The following is an 8749-nucleotide window of genomic DNA, read 5'->3' on the forward strand; positions in this document are numbered from 1 at the left end:
GTTGTATTATGTTAAGACCTCAAGCACACAACCATTGTTTTGGTCCACATCCAAGCGAATGTTTTTTGGGCTCACTTCCAGACATCCCAACCTGCAAAAACTCATTTCAGGGAGGTGCACTTCTCATTTCAGGGAGGTTTTATTTTTTATTTTTTTTCACGAACTTTTTATTACATTTTCCAAACATATGAAGTATCTGCACACTTTGCTCTATGGTGTGGAGGATCGGGCTCATTACCCTGCCCCAAATTATCATATTTATATATATGATTAAAGCATCCAGGGGGTGTGAATTTAACACTGGGGTAAATAATATAATTAAAATGGAGGGTTAAATGTGTAAATGTATTTTTTTTAAAAATGCATCTCTCTCAATAGTTATAGAGCTACTGAATGAGACAGAAGGGATGCCTTTAACATATATATCTCCTTGAGAAGCCAATTTGACCCTAAAGGGTTAATTCAACCTGTAATGTAAACTCTGTCCTGTCACTTCTCTTATCTCTCTGCTCTGCTATCTGACTGAGATAAACCTTTCCGGGAGATATTGTTTCCCATGCGGGTGTCAGGGAGCCGCTATCTAATAGCGGGAGACTCCCTAACCCTCCGGGAGAGTTGAGATCCCTGCACTTCAATAGGGCCGCAAAATATGAGGACAGCACACGGAGTTCCGCAGCCTTGCAAAAAAAAATTAAATAGAACATGTAATGTTCTTGTCCGTTTTGCGGACAAGAATAGGCATTTAGTAACAGTATATAAGGCTGAAAAAAGACATTTGTCCATCCAGTTCGGCCTGTTATCCTGCAAGTTGATCCAGAGGAAGGCAAAAAAAAAAACTGTGAGGCAGAAGCCAATTTTCCCCAATTAAGGGGATATTTCTATCATAGGGCCGGATGTTCCGTTCCGCAAAATGCTGAACACACACGTCTGGTATCCTTGCTTTGCGGACCGTAGGATATGGTACAGTCGTGTGCATGAGACCTAAAAGGGGTTTTCCTGGAGTTCAGTATGGATGATCATTAATATCTCATCTGTGGGGGTCGGTCATCTGGAAACCCCACCAATCAGCTGTTGGAAGAGGCCAATCATCAATCACATGCTCTATTTGCCACTCAGTCCCATTCAAGTGAATGGGCCTGGGCTGCAATACCACGTACAGCCACTATGCAGTATATGGCGTTCTGCTTGGTAAGCTGTGAGGAGGCCGCAGCGCTCACCAGAGCACCGCGGTTCTCTTCAAACAGCTTTGGACACCCCCCCCCCCCAATCAGCGGATAGGTCATCTGTAACCAGGGCACTGGGGCTGGCGCGCGTGCTCCTCCATAGGCAGCACCGCTGGCGTACAGTTGCTATGGATACCAGGACAGGCCTCTGAAAGCAGGAGCGCCAGGCAATCAGTGATTACGCCAGGATGGTGAGGTCAGTAGTCACAGGATGACTCACATATCAAGTGTCCCGTAGCGCGGCCTATTTAAAACAGGCAACTGCTGCACACCGTTGCCTGTGATTTGTGTCATCCCTCTGGCTCCTCACCTGCCCTGTTCTGTCGGTTTATTCCTATTGGATTCCAGATGTCTGCTTTGGACCTAGATGCTGACCCTCGACTGACAATTTAGACCCTGATGTAACATTTTGGTATTGACCCTTGGCCTGGTATAATTTCTAATTATTGATCTCTGACCTTTTCCTGTCTGTTTCTCCTGGTCTTGACTTTGGTGGGGTTTAGGTTCTGGTTTGTGTCTCCTGATCTGGTTCTGTTTGTCTCACCTGGTCTGTCCCAACTAGTCTGTTCTGCCTAGTTTTACATTCAATTTCAATTTGTTAGTGCCTATTTGTCACTTGTTTATTATTTTACCTTTGAGGTTCCCATCCGTTATAGGCCCAAGCACTTAGATAGGGAGGGATTGTCGACCAGTTGTGGACCATCAGTTAGGATGGATTGTACAAGTAGGTAGGGACAGTGGCAGTTTCCAGGTAAAATTTCTCTCAGGGCGAGTGTCAAAAAAACAGTGTAGCGGTATACTGTATATTGTGTGGCACAGTGTAGAGTATACTGTATATTGTGTGGCACAGTGTAGAGGTATACTGTATATTGTGTGGCACAGTGTAGAGGTATACTGTATATTGTGGGGCACAGTGTAGCGGTATACTGTATATTGTGTGGCACAGTGTAGAGGTATACTGTATATTGTGGGGCACAGTGTAGAGGTATACTGTATACTGTGTGGCACAGTGTAGAGGTATACTGTATATTGTGTGGCACAGTGTAGAGGTATACTGTACATTGTGTGGCACAGTGTAGAGGTATACTGTATATTGTGGGGCACAGTGTAGAGGTATACTGTATATTGTGTGGCACAGTGTAGAGGTATACTGTATATTGTGGGGCACAGTGTAGAGGTATACTGTATATTGTGTGGCACAGTGTAGCGGTATACTGTATATTGTGTGGCACAGTGTAGAGGTATACTGTATATTGTGGGGCACATTGTAGAGGTATACTGTATATTGTGTGGCACAGTGTAGAGGTATACTGTATATTGTGGGGCACAGTGTAGAGTATACTGTATATTGTGGGGCACAGTGTAGAGGTATACTGTATATTGTGTGGCACAGTGTAGAGGTACACTGTATAGTGTGGCACAGTGTAGCGGTATACTGTATATTGTGGGGCACAGTGTAGAGTATACTGTATATTGTGGGGCACAGTGTAGAGGTATACTGTATATTGTGTGGCACAGTGTAGAGGTATACTGTATAGTGTGGCACAGTGTAGAGGTATACTGTATATTGTGCGGCACAGTGTAGAGGTATACTGTATATTGTGTGGCACAGTGTAGAGGTATACTGTATATTGTGGGGCACAGTGTAGAGTATACTGTATATTGTGGGGCACAGTGTAGAGGTATACTGTATATTGTGTGGCACAGTGTAGAGTATACTGTATATTGTGGGGCACAGTGTAGAGGTATACTGTATATTGTGTGGCACAGTGTAGAGGTATACTGTATATTGTGTGGCACAGTGTAGAGGTATACTGTATATTGTGGGGCACAGTGTAGAGTATACTGTATGTTGTGAGGCACAGTGTAGAGGAATACTGTATATTGTGTGGCACAGTGTAGAGGTATACTGTATATTGTGTGGCACAGTGTAGCGGTATACTGTATATTGTGTGGCACAGTGTAGCGGTATACTGTATATTGTGGGGCACAGTGTAGAGGTATACTGTATATTGTGGGGCACAGTTTAGAGGTATACTGTATATTGTGTGGCACAGTGTAGAGGTATACTGTATATTGTGTGGCACAGTGTAGAGGTATACTGTATATTGTGGGGCACAGTGTAGAGGTATACTGTATATTGTGTGGCACAGTGTAGAGGTATACTGTATATTGTGGGGCACAGTGTAGAGGTATACTGTATATTGTGTGGCACAGTGTAGCGGTATACTGTATATTGTGTGGCACAGTGTAGAGGTATACTGTATATTGTGGGGCACATTGTAGAGGTATACTGTATATTGTGTGGCACAGTGTAGAGGTATACTGTATATTGTGGGGCACAGTGTAGAGTATACTGTATATTGTGGGGCACAGTGTAGAGGTATACTGTATATTGTGTGGCACAGTGTAGAGGTACACTGTATAGTGTGGCACAGTGTAGCGGTATACTGTATATTGTGGGGCACAGTGTAGAGGTATACTGTATATTGTGTGGCACAGTGTAGAGTATACTACTGTATATTGTGCGGCACAGTGTAGAGGTATACTGTATATTGTGGGGCACAGTGTAGAGGTATACTGTATATTGTGGGGCACAGTGTAGAGTATACTACTGTATATTGTGTGGCACAGTGTAGAGGTACACTGTATAGTGTGGCACAGTGTAGAGGTACACTGTATAGTGTGGCACAGTGTAGAGGTATACTGTATATTGTGCGGCACAGTGTAGCGGTATACTGTATAGTGTGGCACAGTGTAGAGGTATACTGTATATTGTGTGGCACAGTGTAGAGGTATACTGTATATTGTGTGGCACAGTGTAGAGGTATACTGTATATTGTGTGGCACAGTGTAGCGGTATACTGTATATTGTGTGGCACAGTGTAGAGGTATACTGTATATTGTGGGGCACAGTGTAGAGGTATACTGTATAGTGTGGCACAGTGTAGAGGTATACTGTATATTGTGGGGCACAGTGTAGAGGTATACTGTATATTGTGGGGCACAGTGTAGAGGTATACTGTATATTGTGGGGCACAGTGTAGAGGTATACTGTATAGTGTGGCACAGTGTAGAGGTATACTGTACATTGTGTGGCACAGTGTAGAGGTATACTGTATATTGTGGGGCACAGTGTAGAGGTATACTGTATATTGTGGGGCACAGTGTAGAGGTATACTGTATATTGTGTGGCACAGTGTAGTGGTATACTGTATATTGTGGGGCACAGTGTAGAGGTATACTGTATTTTGTGGGGCACAGTGTAGAGGTATACTGTATATTGTGTGGCACAGTGTAGAGGTATATCTCAGGCGCCACTTCCACACTTTGGCTGGGGGCTCGTGGAGCTGATGTGTTTTATCCTAATGAGAAAGATTTCATAATAAGGATTAGGGGGCTGAGGGATAGCAGAGCAGAGAGAGGCTGGTGCTGCTACTAGGGGTCATACCATGGGTGAGTAATAAAGCCCACCATAATGGCCCCCAGTAGAAATAATTCTCCTTATAATGTGCAAAACATACCCCCTTGTAATGCCCCCAGTTGAGCTAATGTTCCCATAATATGCCAATATAAAATACCCCTTCTCAGTGCCCCGTAGATGACCCCATAGTGCTCCTCTCCCCTCTTCCCCATAGTACCCACCATAATGTGTCCCAGTATAAAATGCCCCTATACAGAGCCCCCATATAAAATACCCCTTCTTTTTAGCCTCTGTAGATGTCCCTATAGTGCCACCCAATAATATGCCAGTAATAAGTGCCCCAATAGATTCCCCCCAATCATGTACCAGTAAGATGTGCCCCCATATTATATGCCAGTAAGATGTGCCCCCATAGATGCCCCCCAATCATGTGCCAGTAATAAGAGCCCCCACCATCATGTGCCAGTAGCCTGAGTGCCCCCCTATCATGTGCCAGTAGCCCCCCTATCAAGTGCCAGTAGCCCCCCTATCAAGTGCCAGTAGCCCCCTATCAAGTGCCAGTAACCCCCCTATCAAGTGCCAGTAGCCCCCCTATCAAGTGCCAGTAGCCCCCCTATCAAGTGCCAGTAGCCTCCTATCATGTGCCAGTAGCCTTCCTTATGTGCCAGTAGCCCCCCTTATGTGCCAGCAGCCCCCCTTATGTCTGTGCCAGAAGCCCTGCTTATGTGCCAGTAGCCCCCCTTATGTCTGTGCCAGCAGCCCCCCTTATGTGCCAGTAGCCCCCCTTATGTCTGTGCCAGAAGGCCCCCTTATGTGCCAGTAGCCCCCCTTATGTGCCAGCAGCCCCCCTTATGTGCCAGTAGCCAGTAGCCCCCCTTATGTGCCAGCAACCCCCCTTATGTGCCAGTAGCCAGTATCCCCCCTTATGTCTGTGCCAGAAGCCCCCCTTATGTCTGTGCCAGAAGCCCCCCTTATGTTCCAGTAACCAGTAGCCACCTTATGTGCCAGAAGCCAGTATCCCCCCTTATGTGCCAGCAGTCCCCCTTATGTCTGTGCCAGCCCAGCAGCCCCCCTTATGTGCCAGGATTGTCATTTTTACATATAATAAAAAAAAAAAAAACGTATACTTACCTCCTCCAGGATCGGCCTGTGTCCCTCGCTGGCTCAGGCAGCGCAATGACGTCATCGCGGCCCGCCTGCACCGGCCTCTGATAGGCTGCCGGCCTAGTGCTGGCAGCCTATCAGAGGAACAGGGAGGGGACACACCTCTCCCTGCCCTGCCGCATTACAGACATTTGTATTGCTATCCCGAGGACGGAGATACAGATGAGATGACTTTGGAGATGAGTGAGCGCTTCCACAATGGAAGCGCAGCGCTCATCTCCTGCTGTGCCCTGCCGGCGCCCCCCTTCTGACAGCTCCCCGGGCGGCTGCCCGGCCCGCTTGCCCCAAGAAACGGCCCTGGACAGTGGTTGTGTGAGGGACGAGGTAGATTTTTTGCAAATCTGACATGTGTAACTTTGGAATGCTTTTACTTATCCAAGCCATTCTGAGATTGTTTTCTCGTGACACATTGTACTTCATGATAGTGATAAATTTGAGTCTATATATTTCACCTTTATTTATAAAAAAAAAATCCAAAATGTATAAAAAATTTGAAAAAAATTCACAATTTTCCAAATTTCTTTTTCTCTGCTTTTTAAAACAGATAGTGATACCTTATAAAATAGTTATTACTATACATTTCCCATACCTCTACTTTATGTTGGCATAATTTTGTAGATGTCATCTTATTTTTTAGGACGTTTCACATTTCTAAGTAAATTTCCAAAATCCACTTTTGTAAGGACCGGTTCAGTTATGAAGTCACTTTGAGGGGCTTACATAATGGAAATTACCCAATTTTAGAAACCACACCACTCAGGTTATTCAAAACTGATTTTACAAACTTTGCTAACACTTTGGGTGTAGGGCGGCCCCTACAGATGCAAACACTTTATTTTTTTCTAAAATACCCCTCCCTTACACCACTGCCCCCCCTTCCTGTTTTTGGTACCTGATATGTTAATTTAGAGTATCGGTACAGGGAAGAGGAGACATTTGGTTTTCTCAAAGGGCGTCTCCTTCTCCCTGGCTGGGACGTCGTATGCTGCGATTGGACGGCATCACAGCCAGGGAGAAGGAGACGACGACTGAGAAAACCAAATGTTTCCTCCTCCCTGTACCGATGGTCTAAATTAACATATCAATCACCAAAAACAGCGGGTGACACAGCAGCAGAACTGAGGGGTATTTTAGGGGGGAAAAAAATGCTTGCATCTGTAGGGGCCACCCTATCTGCTTAAGCATACCAGTTTCTAACACACAATCCCATGAAAGGTCCTCTTTAAAGGGGTTGTCTCACTTCAGCAAGTGGCATTTATCATGTAGAGGAAGTTAATGCAAGCCACTTCCTAATGTATTGTGATTGTCCGTATTGCTTCCTTTGCTGGCTGAATTCATTTTTTCATTACATTATACATCATTCGTTTACATGGTTACAGACCACCCTGCTATCCATCAGTGGTGTTCGTGCTTGCACACTATAGGAAAAAGCGTTAACCTTTCTGGTGGTCGGCACCAAGGGAGCTCACATAGACTAGTGCTTTTTACTATATTGTACAAGCACAACCACCCGTGCTGGATTGCCGGGTGGTGGTAACCATGGAACCAAGCAGTGTATAATGTGATGGAGAAACGAATCCAACCAGCAAAGGAAGCAATATGGATAATAACAGTATATTAGTAAGTTGCTTGTATCAACTTTCTCTACATGATAAATGCCGCTTACGGAAGTGAGACAACCCCTTTAATTCATTTTTCCTGTAATACAGCAAGAGATAACAGCTAGTGTTAATCGAGGACCATAGTGCTCGGGGGCTCGGGCCAAACATATCGGGATGTTCGGGTGCTCTACCGAGCACCCGAGCACAATGGAAGTCAATGGGAGAACCCGGGCATTAAACCACACCAAAAATTACAAGGAACCGGCACTCCAAAACACCCTTTATTACACATAAAGGAGGGCATCATACACACCCTTAAAAAATTATGATTGAAGGCCTGCAGGTGACCCTCAAAAACATTTGGAGCAAGGGCCTACTTATCTGACCATCGAAAAAAGATTATGGGCGAGGGCCTGCTGCCGCTGTGGTAACTCTAGATAACCTGGGCCCGATCGCACGTCCCCGTGACGGCGACGATCCATTCGAATGTCTGCCCTATCAACTTTCGATGTTATTTTCAGCACGAACCACGGTGACCATGGGTAACAGGGTATCAGGGTTTGATTCCAGAGAGGGAGCCTGAGAAACAGCTACGGCTACCACTTCCAAGCAAGGCAGCATGCACGCAAATTACCTATTAGGTATAATTAGGTGAGGGCCTGCAGGTGATCTGACCCTCTAAAAAACTATATGCGAGGGCCTGCTGCTGAGCTGACCATTTAATAAATTATGGGAGAGTGCCTGCTGCTTAGCTGACCATTGAAAAAATTTACAGTGTTCAAAGCAGGCCGGGTCGCCTCAATACTTTAGCTAGGAATAATAGAATAGGACTCTGGTTCTATTTTGTTGTTTTTTGGAACTGGAGCCATGATTAATAGGGACGGCTGGGGGCATCCGTATTGTGCCACTAGAGGTGAAATTCTTGGACCAAGAATGTTTTCATTAATCAAAAACGAAAGTCGGAGGTTCGACCATAAACTATGACATCCGGTGGCGTTATTCTTTGGGTTCTGGGGGGAGTATGGTTGCAAAGCTGAAACTTAAAGGAATTGACGGAAGGGCACCACCAGGAGTGGAGCATGCGGCTTAATTTGACTCAACACGGGAAACCTCACCCGGCCCGGACACGGAAAGGATTGACAGATTGATAGCTCTTTCGAATCTATGGGTGGTGGTGCATCGAAGTTCTTAGTTGGTGGAGCAATTTGTCTGTTTAATTTCGATAATGAACGAGACTCCTCCGTGATAACTAGTTACGCAACCCCCAGCGGTGAGGATTGTGTTGACCAAACTCTTGGATAGTGAGCCTGGACTTGTAGGTGAGGGCCTGCTGGTGA

Source organism: Bufo gargarizans, chromosome 1 (genome assembly GCF_014858855.1).
Source record: "Bufo gargarizans isolate SCDJY-AF-19 chromosome 1, ASM1485885v1, whole genome shotgun sequence".
Classification (NCBI taxonomy): domain Eukaryota; kingdom Metazoa; phylum Chordata; class Amphibia; order Anura; family Bufonidae; genus Bufo; species Bufo gargarizans.